Here is a 16,451-nt window from a genome sequence, read left to right as displayed (position 1 = left end):
GAATGTTCGCTTCAGTGCATAACTATCAAAACAGAGTGCCTGCCGAGTTCTTCCACATCCGAACACACTCCCACCATCCCCATTTCACAGACGAAAACGAGGCTCAGAGAGGAGAAGCAAGTCTTTGCAGTAAAGGGCTAATTGGTTCCAGAGCTTCCCCAAGCCCCCCCACCCCCACCCCAGCAGCACTACCCTAATTCAGATAAAGAACCTGAACGTAGAAACTAGAGAGTGATGATCACACGGGAGGAATGATTACTCAGGAGGCTTCTGAGCGTAGCACTATCTGTGATTAATTCTTAAATGATAAACTTCAGGAATGGGGGAGGGACAGATGTATTTCTCCATTTACAGCGAGTTAAGGAAATGCAAACACCTCTCTATTTTGGTCTTTCAGTTTTCTTGTTTAGGGGGTGACCCAGTGGTTTAAAAAAGCATGCACATCCAAGTAAAACGCTCCAGTCACTTTTCGGGCTCTCTGGTTCTTGCAAAAGAGGTCCTTTCAGTCCGTCCTGCTCCGGTGTCCCCTTGCCCCCGCCCCTAATCACCGCAGCGGGCGAGCCTCCGAGGGGCTCCCACAGCGGGCTTTTCACGCTGTTGACAAGGCTGGAGGCGCTGAAGTGGGCCCCTGGGGGGCCGGAGGGACCAGGGGATCCGTCACAAAGGGCTCTAGTTAAAAGGAACAAGAGGTGCTGGAGAAACGCCAGGGCCTTGTTTCCTGTTTGTTTGGTGTGTGTGTATTTCAAATACCAGGAAGGAACAACAGTTTCCATTCCGGAGCCCGGAGTACGTCCAACAACGCCGAGGACCTGTAGCCCTAGGGCAGCGCGTCTTTGCGGAAGCAGGAACCCGAGGCAGATCCTATTTCCCCCACTTTTGGAATTCCCCGTCCATCCTATGAACGGAGGCTTTTTTCCTGAAATGCTGAGGTCAGTTTCCCTACCCACCAGGCACCCAGTCGCTGCTTCCAGACCCACCTGCCCTCGGGTATCTGAATTGGGCGACGAGGGGACAGCGAGCCCTGTCCCCGCAGCCCGGCTCAGCGCTTGCCAGGCTTCGAGGGGCGTCGGCCAACTGTTCCGCTGTCAGGGAGGCCCCTTGGCTGGAAAACAAGGAATCCATTCAGAAAACGTTATTTCCGGGCGAGTAGGCAATCCTGCAGACCTGGTCCTGGACTGAGGAGAGGGAAAAGCAGCGCAGATGCGACCCTCAGCGGTGCTCAAGCGTGAGCCTGGGGGTGGGAGGGGGAACGAAGGCCACGTCCCTTCCTCTCAGCCAGGCTCTGAACATACTTGATGCCAAAGCAGAGGGACAGCTTTGTTTCGTGGTCTGGGAAACGGAGAAGCCCGGTGGTTTAGTAAAAAGCGCTCTGCTTTGGAGTTCCTTAGCAATGCCTCCAAAGTCACAAGGTTCATAAACTCCAGGTAATTGTCTTATCTGCAAAATGGGGGAACAAAGCTTACTTCATGGCCAGGAGCGAGAGATTAAATGGGACAGTGACATGCACAGTGATGGATGAAGCGAATGCTAATTTCCTTCCCCTTAAGTTCAGGAGCTCTCGTGAATTATCTGACATTTTTCTCAAAAAGTTAAATCAGCAAGCTCAGCAGAGGAGAGTTGGCAGGAGGTGAATTTCTTGTCCCCAATGGGGCCAGCAGGGGGTAGGTGGCCTCATGATGGCAGAGACTGGGCTGGCAGTCAATGATCCAGCCTGGAGGCAGAGACCCAAACTAAACTACAGAAGGAAGCTGTTGCCTTTAATTCAGTCTTGAAATAATAGTATTTTACTTAAAATACGTTTCAATTCATTTCATAGCAAAATTAAAAAAATAAAAAGTTCAGACAGTATGGAGGAATTGAAAATGCAAAGTACAATTAGCTTTCCTCCTTGTCTAGACAACTACTACACTTAAAAAAAATTTATTTATTTATTGGCTGTGTTGGGTCTTCGTTTCTGTGCGAGGGCTTTCTCTAGTTGCGCTGAGCGGGGGCCACTCTTCATTGCGGTGCGCGGGCCTCTCACTATCGAGGCCTCTCGTTGCAGAGCACAGGCTCCAGACGTGCAGGCTCAGTAGTTGTGGCTCACGGGCCCAGTTGCTCCGCAGCATGTGGGATCTTCCCAGACCAGGGCTCAAACCCATGTCCCCTGCGTTGGCAGGCAGATTCTCAACCACTGTGCCACCAGGGAAGCCCTACACTTTTTTATTCTGGAGTTTGCCTTATGATTTTAAATGATATATATGAAAGACAAAGAAAGCGGCATTTACCCTTTTTCAAACACTGCGTCTCCTAATTATTCCATTTTTTTTACATTGGCAAGATTTATAACAATAAATCTTGTTTTCTAATTACAATGAGTTGTTCTGTGTTTTATTTATAGGTTAAATCTAAAAACTGAAAACTGATAAACAGCTTTTACAACATTATTCAGTAAATTTTATGCTGTGAATTCTTAGTCATAGTAGAAGTTAATGGTGTGTTTGGAGCATAATGCAAGCAATATAGCCACGAGTCTGCATGATACATAGGGCTTCAGTAGTTGTGGCATGAGGACTCAGTAGTTGTGGCACATGGGCTCTAGAGCACAGGCTCAGTAGTTGTGGTGCACAGGCTTAGTTGCTCTGCGGCATGTGGGATCTTCCCGGACCAGGGACTGAACCTGTGTCCTGCATTGGCAGGGATTCTTAACCACTGTGCCACCAGGGAAGTCCCTAGCTGAAGAGAATTTGATAAGTGGAATGTACATCTAAATGATTTATTCAGAATGTAACAAAGGGGATTTCTCTGGTGGTCCAGTGGTAAAGAAACCACCTTCCAAAGCAGGGGATGCGGGTTCAATCCCTGGTCGGGGAACTAAGATCCCACATGCTGCGGGGCAACTACTGAGCCTGCGTGACTCAACTAGAGAGAGAAAACCCGCACACCACAACTAGAGAGAAGCCGGGGAGCACCGCAACGAAAGATACCACACTCCTCAACGAAGATCCTACTGCAACAAAGACCCGATGCAGTCAAAAAAAAATAAAAGTAACAAAGAAGCAGGTGAAAAATGTGAACAAAATGAGACATGGAAAAATAAAGGTTTAACACATGTCTAATAGATGTTCCAAAAAAGGAGAATGGGTAAAGTAATATTTGAAGATACAATGGCTGAGAGTATCCTAGAACTGATAAAAGACAGGCATCCTCAGTTTCAAAAAGTATTACTAATCCTGAACATAACTCTACTTGGATATAACATGTTAAGTCAAAGACATTCTTGCATTTTAGTAATTATTCCTGCTTAGGAGTCTGTGGTAGTCTCAGGTGAAACTAAAGCATTCTTTACTGCTCCAAACTGACCACCCAAAGCAAAATTAGTGAGGAGAGAAATTAGGCAAAAAATGAGACAGATGGAACAATATGGTATGCCTAGTAATCAGCTTTCATCCATAGATTTCTTCGGTTGTGAATTCCTTGTTTAAGAGTTTTTATTTCCTCATTCATAGAGTGATACAGCTACTGTGTCAAGCATGGAGCTTTACGTTATAAAAGTATAAAAATATCTTACCTATTAATTTTTCAGAAGAGAAGGGATAACTAATAGACAAACCTTTCATATAAGCAAGGGTTTGACTGTCTTTCAAAAGTAACTTTAGTGAAGCAGCGATTCTGGAAGGACTTACCTCCTAGGAGAGTACAGATTATATCTGGAAGAGATTTCCAAAGTGGTTTCAGAGTAATGAAGGAGGGGGGTTAAAATATCATTTTCTATTTTGTGGTGATTTTGTCCTCAATCCCACCCTGTACACAGGTTCTAAAGTCTTCACGGTTGTTGTCTAGTTGGCCTCAAGGGAATGTGGGCAAATGAAAGCTAGTAGGTTATGCAGTCAGTTCTGACACCAAACAAAAATATTCATACAAGAGGATTCAGAGTCTTGACTCTATGAGTATATGAAGAAACTTTACTGTTTAGTTTAGGTGCTAGAGCTGATCTGAGCCTAGGTGATTCTCAGTATTATGTATCTAGCTCTGTAGCTTTCTTTCTAGTGGTTCGATGAAAGCCTTTGGATAAACTGTTACCCATAAATTCTTTCAAATGTAGATAATGTAGCAAATCTGATTGGGAAGAAAGCAGCTTCCATTAGTGACTGAATCATCATAGGATGATAAAAAAAATTAACATGGAACCATCAAATCTCAACATTTACCTCAAAGGTCATGGACTCTTTGGGTAGGGGTCCAACTCCAGCCCTGAGTGGTGCTTGTGTCTGACTCAGCTGATGTCCTTTCCCCAAGAAAGGGCTTGGGGAAGCCAAGGGTGAGACTGCTAATATATTAGTAACTCGGGGAAGATCCCAAACTCCAAGCCTATAGCCACTGCCAAGGCTAAATGTGCCTTAGAGGGCTTGGGTCACACCTGTACACAAGTGTAGTGGTTGAGGAGAGATGCCCACACTCTCCCAGTGGTCCTACAGGATGCTGTAGCCACACTGGGCAGCCAGGGCCTCATCTATTTTTCTTCCTGAGCCAAACTGGTCTGAATAGAGCCCCAGACACCTTCTTACCCCCTTCTCCCTATTCAGCTTTAGGTGTCAGTCTACCAGCCCCCACTTTATAGATGAGAAAAATCTTGCCTAAATTACACAGCTAAGGAGAGATGGAGCCAGAATTCAAACTCAGGCACTTGACCCAAGGCCTGGACTCTCAGTCTCTCTCTCTCTTTTTTTTTTAATAAAAATAGAAATTTTTGTAGTCTCATTGACCCCATCTCCCTCAGCCTCCAGGAAGTGTCTGGTATAATGTAGGTGCCCAATTATGGCTGTTAAGGAATAAGTTACTATGATGTGGCAGGGGCTCTGCTGGACCCTTGACAAGTATTTCATCCATGCATCTCCCTCTGCAAGACACATGACATCATGCGTCTGCAACTTCTGGGGAAACTGAGGATCACGCGGTTAAGTACCCTTCAAGGTCACACAGCTAGTGAACAACAGAGGTGAAATTAAACTCAGTTTTTAGCGCTCTCCATGATATTTTGTGGTTTCTATAAGACACATAGCTCCTTTCTGAAGTGTGGGCTGTTCCTTATTGATAATAGGCAACTGTTTATATACATAAATCCACCCACATGTGAAATCTGCCAATTATGCTATGGCTAGAGGGCTAGGATTTAGGGAAATACTCTACAGATGGCAAATCAGGGCTGTGTTGACACCGAGGAAGCCAGGAAGTACCAGGGATTTGTGGGAAACAGGAGGCCTTTCTGAGCTCTACTTGCAAAATAGGCAATCCTTTGGCATGATTAAAACCGAGTGAGATAACGACTCCCCCTTCCCCATGAGAATGAAGTGTAGCCAAGACTGTCCCCAGATGACGAGGCTCACCAACTACACGCAAGTCCAGATACTGCCTCTGCTACGTGCAGACTCCGCGGCTGTTCACATGAGGCTCCCCACATGGTCCAGGGACAGGAAGCTACGTGAAGCAAAGACAAGGGGGGCGTTGAGCCTCTGAATATCACTTTTAGCCATGCCATGCCCAGGTGGACAAGAAAAACCTCATCAACTACCTGTAACAGGAGCCCCAGGTCTGAAAACGGAAGCTCCAAGAAGAATTAATCTGTGATCAAAGACAGCACACACTCCACTGCTAAGTCTGCACTTGAATGCCTTCCCCTGCATCCTGCTTTGAGAGGCATTGAGAGAAATTTACCAGTGTCAGTAAGAGGGCTGGGCGGGTGAGGAGAGACAGAGATAGACAGACAGATTTGCATAGACAGACAGACACAGACACAGACACACACACACACACGCACACACACACGCACATACAGACAGATGCAGAGAGAGAGAGAGGGAGAGAGCCATATTGAGGACAGGGACTAATCTTCCAACTCGTATTTTCAAATAGCCGAGAGCCCTGAGGTCCTGTGGCCTCTCTCAGCTGCAGACCTACAGTAAGAGCCAGGTACAGTTGTTCACCTCACGGCAAGACATGCAGCCAGGTACAAGATGAGGCCCAGCCCAGACTTTTGGCCTTTTATCTCTGCAGACAAGCTCTGCTTTCTGCTTGGCCTGTCAGCGTGGGCCTGTCCTCCGTGGGGCTTGCAATCACTAGGAGAATCCACTATAGCGGCCCTCCCCACTCTTCCTAGAAACAAGGCAGGTCCAGAACCGCTGCCCTGCAAGGAGGCCTCCGCCATCTGCAGACTCCTTCCCAAGGCTTCCCTTTCCACAAACACTGAATGTTCTGGAATGTTCCACAAACACTCCAGGAGAGGCCCCCAAGTAGGGCTGCCAAATAAAATACAGGATACCCCGTTAAATTAGAATTTCAGATAATCTGGGGAATATTGCAATTATTATAGTTGCAATATTTAGGACATACTTATGGTAAAAAAGTATCCATGTTTATCTGAAATTCACATTTAACAGGGCATCCTGTATGTTTATTTGCTAAATTGGCACCCCTATTGCAAGGTCTTGGTTTTGCTGAGCAGGAAAGGAAAACTAGGATGAGAAAGAATATATATTTATCCAAATTAAAAAATGTTTTCTGCAGCTTTTGGTTCGATGTGCATATTAAATGGGTAGCTGAGAAAGACCTGTGAGATATTTGGCCAGACTAAATGGAATCAGCCTGGGAGCGAGTGAACCTGCCTATGTGTGTACACATAGAGAACACCTCTCTCCTTATTGGAATAAGAACTTTCCATGGCAGGAATCTGTCATGGGTTACGACCCTTTTAATGAGGACCTGCTATTTACCAGGGATTGTGCTAGGGACTGGGGATATGGGGGTGAAGTTAATCTCCCCTGGTAACCCAGCCCCTAGGCTGTTGTGTGAGATCTGAAACGGGCTCCTGCACATGGAGGTCAAGGAGAGACCAAAGAAGGGGCAGATCACTCCAGACTGGTAGGCAGCAGGTTTAATAAGCAACGGAACTTACATACCAGGCTTGTCTTGGGAGGCTGCAACACAAGTAGGTCACCACACCTGCCCCCAGGAATCTTAAAAGTTTATATAGAGGCCTTAATAGGGTTCAGTCATGTACGTCGTCCAGATGGTCTCAACAACACAGGGCTCTGTCAAGTCTCTGTCATTGGAAACGATTCCCACTGTGGGAACAGTGGGCAGAGTGTACCTTCCAAGGACAGGGAGGGGGTGAGGAGACTCTGCCCTGAGGGCAGTGTGAGCATTCATTGGGGGGAACTGCGGCAGAGCCAGAGCCATTCTGGATGAATGTGTAAAATTGATCCAAAAACCTCTGGACACTGTCCCAACTGATATCCTTCAATGATACCATTTCCAGGGACAGGAGGAAGCTCGAATTTGGCAGGTCTAGTATCTCAGGGCTTTGGGGTAATGAAAGTGCTTCATTCCTGGTCTTGACACTCATCAGCTGTGTGACCTCGGGAAGATTACTTAACTCTTCTGAACTGAGGTTTTTTTTTTTTTGTTAATCTGTAAAATAGGGATTTATTGTGTCACAATGTTCTCATGTAAACAGTGCCTGGCAAATTAGGGACACACACTCAAGAAAGCCTATAAGAAACTCCCTTCTCTCCTTCCACCTCCAACTTCTACTTGGAAAAATAAAGATTCCCTAAATATGTGTGTGTGTGTGTGTGTGTGTGTGTGTGTGTGTGAGAGAGAGAGAGAGAGAGAGAGAAAACTATCCAGTGTAAAACAAGTGATTGTTTCTCAGTATTTTAGCAAGTTTTTAAATACTTTGCACAAGGAATTTCTTACATTAAAAAATGCTCAAGAGTAGCAGAATTAAATTGGGCAGTTAAGTGAGAAAAGAAGGACATAGATCTTCATACATTCTGTGCCCATGGAAAGCCTACTAGGAGTAAATACAACAGAATCGTAAATTGAGGATTTTTACGTGTAGGATCAAGAGAGATTTGAATTTTCAGAGGCTGTAATCCTGTGCAGGTGCAATGTTAGGAGTCGGCCACAGGGCGGAGCCTGTGCCCCTCCGATGGCTTTTAGGAGGCGCCGCGGAGATGCTAGTGAACAACTTGAACGCAGAGAGCAGAGTGAGACCTGACCGTCCCAGTTCCTGGAAGGGCCCCAAACTGAAATAACACCTGCCCTAAGCCCTCCTTTATAACATTCGCTGGCCCCATTTAGCGAGGGCGAAGTGCCTAAAGGAGGCTGGGACTGAGAAAGGAATTCTCAGATCTGAAGGGTGTAGCTCAGAGGCAGGAGACCCGGCACCCTCTGCTCTGTTGGGATACGTAGGGCTTTTCCTCTGGCCCCTACATATCTCTAGGAACCGAAGTGCAAGGCAAAGTCCCACAGCACGGGTCAGAAGCTGGAGGCTCCTGGAGATTCGGGGAGGAGACTGAATGAAGGTGAGAGATTCGGGGAGGAGACTGAATGCAGGTGAGAGATTCGGGGAGGAGACTGAATGAAGGTGAGATTGGGCACCTGGCTGAACAGAGATGCTGCAGATCCACCCTGAGCCACCTGAGTGAGAAGAGTCCTGGGGAGAGGCGGCGATAAAGCACCCCCCAAAAAAATGCTTGTTTTTTTCCCTTTCTCTCCTCCCTGCCCTAATATAGGGAGGTCTTGCTCCTAGAGAAGAAAGGGGGCTGTTGGGAGAGAGCAGTCACGCCTTCCACTCCTAGGTGTCTCTGACTTGGGTCCCTTCAGCCAGGACCTGGGGAGTGAAAGCTGGGCATATTGCCTGTTTGCATCTTTTATTTCAAACTACCCTGGACTTTTAACAAACACAACTACCTGACAGGTTGTGGCATTTCCCCGGGTGTCACTAAGGGCAAAAAAGAGCCATTTGACGGGATGAGGTTGAACTGATGATTGGAAAAGAAATCCTCTTCAGGTTTATTTTTGAGTCGAGGCTGACCAATAAGCCTCCTGGCCTCAGTTTTCCCTTCTTTAGCCACTGCTGGGCAGTGCTCTTTCCGCCGCTGCCCAGAACTGAGGAGAGGGGCAGGGGGCAGCTCAGGGGTAAGCTGCAGTGACAGGGAGCACAGTCTGCCCTTCTATGGATGCTCCTGCCCTAGATCGTCCCATTTCAGATTACGTTGATCAATAAATATAACCCTGCATGTTCTCTGCAGACAGTTTCTCTTAAAAACCACATAAGTGGGTGAGCAGAATGCAGAGGACATTATAACTCTCCACAGACCCTTATTCCAAACCTTCCGGGCTCCCAGCACAAGGACGATGCTGCCAGCCCCCTCCGTCAGGCATCTTGCCTCCACTTCGGGCCTCCTGTCCTCCCTCTTGGTTGTGAAATCCCCAGAGGATGGTGGACTGCCAGCCTCAGTGATGACTAAGCTGGTGTCCTGAAGGGCGTGTGTGTGTGTTCAGTGTATGGGGTGTGTGTATGTGTATTGCGTGTGTGTGTAATTCACGGAGGAGCATCACATGTTTGAGAGAGGAGAGAGCATCTCCTCCAGTCACCTCTGTACAGGGGAGAACACTGGAGCCGCAAGAGGGAGGCGATTAACCCAGGATTATCAGCAGTCCTACTAAGTGCAGTGGGGAGACTGATGGAACGGGTTTTCTGAGGACCCTCTACTCAGGGGCATGAACACAGAATAGTGCCGTCTCTTACAATCACTTTCCACAACTGGAATATGGCCAGCCCCCTTCACCACATCCTGGGCAGATTTCACAGGCTCTGGTTATTTCCTTTGATTCAAACTAGTCCAGTCCAGTTCATGATGCCAACCTCATATGTGATTCAGAGTTGTTCTTCCGGCCCATTTTAGGTCACTGCCATGCTCGAAGGGCATGGAGTAGGGAGTGGGGCATGGCCTCCCTCTCCTCTTTCTCTTCCTCTGTTTCTCCTGCCTGGTCTAGTCTTTAATCCAGCAGAGTGTTGGGCAGGGAGGTGGAAAGTGGGCAGTGGTGTGCTGGTAAATGTTTAACAACCAGCTCCCTGGAAGAGATTCCCTGATCTGAAGAGCTTGCACATTTCCGTGGAGTAAATGCCCTCCACCCCCCCACCCCCGCCCCACTCCCAAGGCTGATTTCAAGTTAGTGATGTGGAGTCACTGGAGGTTGAGTTGGGAAGAGATATGAGCTGGAGTGAGCACACCCCTGGATGAAGGATAAAGGGCTGGTCTCTACCTGGGTGGGCACAGATACAGTCTTCTCCCTGCCGACCACCACTGCTGCTCTGGCTGACACTGATGGCTCTGATAGCTTCAGGGGGCTGGGTTGTTAGTGGGCCCGCAGGCTCCCCACTGCTCAGTCCCTGCTCGTGGGAAACCTTACTCTTCCCTCCTCCTTTTCTCCTGCCACCAGTGCCCAGTTCAGGGCCTCTTGCTGATGGAGTCCCTCCCTGGGGGGGAGTAGCTGCAAGATGGCCCGGGTTGAGCTGCATCCCATAGTGTCTGCCCGATGCCTGACCTCAGCCTCTGGGGAAACAGCCCATCCCTGACACAACAAACCACAGGAAGGCGGGGAGTTTGGTCCCTTGTATTGTCCCCACCCCCGCTTTTTCTGTGAACTGTTTTTCATTGTTACAACAGTTCCGACACCAAATGTATGGGTTTTCCACTCCAAGCAATTCTCCAGTTCTCTGTAGACATCAACTGGGTCAATTCAATTCTGACACAAACTACTCGGCTTCCTTCCATCACATGAAGACACAGTGGGAAGATGGCCATCCATGAACCAGGAAGCTGGCTCTCGCCAGACACCAAATGTGCTACCACCTTGATCATAGACTTTCCAGCTTCCAGAACTGGGAGAAATAAATTTCTGAGCTATGCAGAGAATTTTATAACTGTATGTTATTCAACATGGGTTTTTTTTTTTTTTTTAAGAGAAAGTTGTATTCCTTCACTAGAGAGGTGAGCTCTTCAACACCATAGCAGAGTTAGTAGGAGGACATGAGCAGACGCTGGATCTGTGGTCCAGCCTGGACAGCCCCAGGGCAGCAGTGTGGATGCTACCAGTTTCCTAAGGGTACAGATTTGTGTGTATATGTTGAGGGTCAGGGTGGGGCGGGGGCATGCAGGGGATGAACTGGTAGGAGATAGGTTACCAGATTTAGCAGAAGCAAAGTATCTACACACTATATATGTGTGTGTGTGTGTGTGTGTGTGTGTGTGTGTGTGTGTGTGTGTGTGTGTAGAGCAGTTATAGGCTGAAGGCTTGTGTCCTCCCAAAACTCATATGTTGAGGCCCCAACTTCCAATGTGATGATAATTAGGTTTGAATTAGTTCATTAGAGTGGAACCCTTATGATGGGATTAGTATTCTCAAAAGAAGACAGAGAGCGTTCTCACCATAGCACATACCAAGGAAAGGCTGTGAGCACAGAGAAAGAAGACGGCTGTATATAGACCAGGAAGAGAGTTCTCGCTAGGAATCAAATCTGCTGACACCTAGATTATGAACTTTCCAGCTTCCAGAACTGTGAGAAACATATTCCTGTTCTTTAAGCCACCCAGTCTATGATATTTTGTTATAGCAGCTAAGCGGACGAAGATATATGTGTGTGTATATATATATAAATAGATATACACGCATATATATGTATATATATCTATATATGTATAAAACATTTAATTGGTATATATATATACCAATTACATGTTTTTAGTATAAATATCACTATGCAATATTAGGTGAATTTTCTAAAAGAATTATTCTCAGAGTAATGATTTAAGGAAGCCTATTAAAGAAATCAATGACATCATATGCACATCTTAAATTTGCATGTATCCCTACTCGTATTTGAACACAAAAAAGTCTGAAAAACTAAAATATGTGTGAAGTACTGGACACTATATAAATGGATTAAAAATGTACACAAGTTTGGATTCACCCTAGTCCGTTTAGCAGAGGGTCAGTGGTTTTCAGCGTTAGATTTTAGACGTATCACTAGATGAATTCATGGTTGGGGAAGAAAAGGAACAGCCTTAATTTTTTTTTTTTAAGAAGATTATGATGATGATTTTTTTCATTTTGGTCTTCTCCGGAGCGCCAGCCCTGTTCTAGCAGCTAGTTGAGAGAATTCTCAGGAATGTTAACTGTTTGGTGGTGCTTGCATATTTCATTTTATATAGAAGGAGCTGGAGGGCTGTTAGAAATGGTTCTCTGAGTGCCAGCCTGCCCTGAGGGGCCAAAGTTGGTACTTTCTGACAAGTATGAATTCTCCAGCATCTCGGAGATTGCTGAGTGGCAGGCAGTTTTCTACTTGGGAGTGAGCTCTGATTGGTAAAGTTTACTTCCAACACCAAGTGGGCTGGGATCACCAACAGAGAGAACTAAATCCACTGGGACTGGTGTTCAGAGGATAGTTTGGACAACTTGAAAAGAGTAAACTAGGATTACAGGTTTCTCACGTGGAAACAGACTGCCCAGGTGCCTGCAGGGAGGCGATGGATGGATGGGAACGTCAGCCTCTGCACCTGCTCAGGAGAGAGATGAACTGAGGTCTGTGAGAAGCAGTCTGAATTCTAATGAGTGGCTAGACAAGGATTCCACGTTGAGGTTCTCCTGTCCTGCCAGGCCCACCCTCAAACCCCTGGCATCGCTTCCAGGGAGACGCCTGGGCCATCTGGAATGGCAAAGGGACCCGTCTCCCAAAGAAGGGGGTATGGCTAACAGCCATGTTGGAAGGAACCAGATATTATTCCCAAGTTGTGAATGAGAAAACTTAGAATTTCTCAAGGTTTTAAAGGTAGCAAGTGACATTTTAGATTCATGTCAACTTCTGTAATTATCCATACATTTTTATGGAGTCGGCTCTCCATATTTGTTTCTCAGTTGATTTTCGGATAGAATGCTCACTTCTTGAGAGCAGGGATTAAGTTCCTTCATCTTTGTGTTTTCCAAAGTCCTTAGCACAACATGCAGTGCTGAGCAAGCTCTCAGAGGACTGGCCTCAGAGCCAGGGGGTGAGTTCTAGGAGACATCAAAATATACAAGCAGGGGGCTTCCCTGGTGGCGCAGTGGTTGAGAGTCCGCCTGCTGATGCAGGGGACGCGGGTTCGTGCCCCAGTCCGGGAAGATCCCACATGCCGCGGAGCGGCTGGGCCCGTGAGCCATGGCCGCTGAGCCTGCACGTCCGGAGCCTGTTGCTCCGCAATGGGAGAGGCCACAACAGTGAGAGGCCCACGTACCACAAAAGAAAAAAAAAAAAAAAAGTACATATATATATATATATATATATATACAAGCAGGGATTGAGTCAATTGATACACTCATTTAGGGGAACAGCCCTGGAGAGAAGACAGAGGCTCAGGTAGGAGCTTAACTCACACTCTCATGGAAGTATCCCCCATGAAGGTGAGGCCTCATGAAGTCCAAATTGTCCTCCCGCCACACACATCAGGATTTTCCTTCTGACCCTGAACCCACATGGGGGAGGGAAGGGCATCCTCCTGTTGCTGCTTGGCCATGAGCGCACCTCTATGGTCAAGGATTGACTTACCGAGCTTTCTTGCTCTTACTTGTTATGACTCAGCATTCTACTTCCAGTTCAGGATACAAGGTTATTGAAAATAACTCATATCATAGTTTAGTGCTCTGATGAAGGAGAAATCTGGGGCTTTCACAATCTCAGGGAACCACCGGAGCTCTCACCGTGTGTGGATATGAGAATGCACCTGTGTGTGGCTGTGAGTGTGTGTGATGCATATGTGCAACTTCCTGAGAGTATGTGTGTGCCCCATGCAGGTGTGCGCACGTGACTGTACAGGCATGTGGATGAGGGTGCATGTGGACTCAAGTTCTGTACAGCAGACTTACAGTCCTAGAAATCTACCTACTAGTTCAGAAGGTAGAATTTTCTAGACTTTTCAGTCCTAAAATGACCTAAGCCCAAACATTGCTTTGGGTCTCCTGGTTGTGAAAATACCTGCGATGCAATGCTGCACCACCATGAAACCTGACATTTCAGAAGCTAAAATAAATCCTTGAATTCTTGAAGGGTCTTATGTTTTAAAAAATCTCATAAGATCTTTAGGAACTAAATAAAATAGTAACTAGGTATAATATTTTTTAATATTAAGTATTTGTTGTATCAGTTGAGATTAGAATTTGTTGCATTAATACACATATACACACATAGTCCTACAAATAAATTGTTTATTTTTCTCTCAGGTAAAAGAAGTGTAGCCCTTGACATTGATACAACAGCTCTGTGAACTGGTGAGGGCCCCATAGTTCAGTAGCTCACACTCCACCATCCCTAGGATGTAACTTGTTCTCTTGGATCAAAATGGCTGCTAGAACTCCAGCCATCTCATCCACAATCTAGACAGGAGTTGGAGGAAAGTAGGAAAAAGGGCATACCTACTCTTTTAAAAAAGACTCTCTGGAAACATCTTCAAAGACCACTTGGGCTTACATGTTACTGTCTAAAAGTTGGTACGGCCACTCTAGTTGCAAGAGAGGCTGGGAAATGTAATGTGTTTGGTTAGGGATGTGACTGCCCTGTAGATAAAAATTGAGTGACACAGCGGCAGTCCCTATCTCATTCTCTAGTGCTCGTATTTCTCAATTATATTATCCTGCTACGTTATCTTCACTCCCTGCCTGGTGCATAAGGCAGGCGGTATCATCCCTCTGAATTGTGAGCTCTTGCAGGGAGGGACCCTGTTATCAATCATTCTGATCCTTTCTCTTCAGCTCCCTTCTGTAGCTTGGTATCTGGCATATTATTCAGCTCAGAATCCCCATTTTACAGGTGAGAAAACTGAGCCAAAGGGAGATGGGGTGCCTTACAATGCCATTTCAATTATGAGTGACAACATTTCTTGTTATACTAAGAAGAAGAGAGATCATTTTTCTATGTGATTTTTCCCTTCGGCAAGGAAAACATGAAACCAGTCAGCATGAGGTAGGTCCTTGCAATAGGGTTCCTTCTCACATGACTTCTAGCAGTGTCCCAGCCTCTGGTGAGGATACCTCCTGCCCGTGGCTACATTCCCCTTTGTTTTCTTCTCTGTTGGTGTGAACTTCTACCGGAGCAGGCATGATGATACGTGCTTTACATCTATGATTCACTTTAATTTTTTAACTCTTTGAGATAGGTGTCTGTTCTGATCACCTCCTAGTCACCGTATGGGTGAAGGAGGGATTCCCCCTCCCCCACTAAATATGAGATGGCTGAACACATAACCCCTGACACTGGACTGGTGAGGCTGGCTGCAGGTCATTGCTCACATGTACTCACAGCCCTGGGGAGGAAGACGCCACATGCCAAGCAGGGCGACACAGGGCTGCATTCAGGAGCGGTGTAAACCAGCGGGCTTTGAGGTGACAAGAAGATGAAGTGACTCTTGCTTTCCACAGGAGGATGTTATTGGCTAGTTTGAGTAGCTTTGTGAACTGGCAGGGAGGTGAAACCCATTAGGCTGAGGACCCAGTGGAATAAAGGTGGTCCAGCTGATATAGGAGAACCAGCCAGGAGGGAAGCCTTCCCCATTGGGTGGGGGCACATCTGACCAGAGCAGGGGAACTCATGGCTAAGCTTCTGCGGACCTGTGAAGTTCATCAATGTTAAGGCAGCACATGGAATCTCATAATTGGGAGGTACAGTACAGTGTAATTATCCCCATTCTACATGGGAGGAACTGAGACCTGGGGAGGATCAAGGTGAGACAGCCAGTAGAATGCTGAGTTTAATACCAAAAGGCTTTTTCCCTCCTTGGTATTGCTGTGTGTCACATCATTATCCTATTTGAACCCGACTCCCACCCTCTGGGGGACCGTCTTTCCAAGGACGAGACTGAGGGTCAGAGAGAGAGGTGAAACGCTCCAAGTCACCCAGTTAGAGAGTTAAAACTCAGGGTGCTGAGTCCAGGGCGCTTCACCTGCTGGCACAGCTGCCTGTGGTGTTGGCCCTGAATCGGGAGGGTGGTCACAACATGCTGGCTCCCATATCTCTGCATAGCATAGCGTAGGACATGACCTTGGGGCTGCAGATGGGAACATCAGCAGTGTTTCTATAGCTCTGAGAATTCCTTAAGGACGGGACGAGAGACTGGACTGAACTCTTCAGGTTAGGGTGTTTTTGTCTGTTTGTTTTGGTTGCTCTGTGGAGAAATAATGACTAAGACCATCAAATTCAGCATATGCATATCCAGGGGTGATATTCAAAATACTCATCAACTGCTAGAAAGACTGTCAGTTCTCACTGGGTCAGGCGTCAACCCTTAGTTGGTGGACGGTGGACATTTCTGGGGGCTCCTGGAGAAGGGGCTGGGGCAATGGGAAGGATACTCAGGAAGCTTGGGGCAGGGCTCCTTACCAACAAGTATAGAAATATTTCAGTATTTCTGTATCAGCCCCCTCTGAACTCTACGACCAGCAATCCTGGTAATCTAGTACCACCCTCAATTCTTTCCAGGTCCATAAGGTGATACGTGTGAGGCTCTTCATCCCAGTGTTTTTTATGGTGGTGGGGAATTTGGGCTATTCTGGGTACCCGTCATTGGAGAGTGGATGACATACACAGTAATAAAGTA

This window comes from Aethalodelphis obliquidens, unplaced genomic scaffold, assembly GCF_003676395.1.
Source record: "Aethalodelphis obliquidens isolate GAN/ISIS:26980383/991018 unplaced genomic scaffold, ASM367639v1 scaffold12, whole genome shotgun sequence".
Classification (NCBI taxonomy): domain Eukaryota; kingdom Metazoa; phylum Chordata; class Mammalia; order Artiodactyla; family Delphinidae; genus Aethalodelphis; species Aethalodelphis obliquidens.
The sequence above is the reverse complement of the archived record's forward strand: the minus strand, read 5'-3'. Positions refer to the sequence as shown.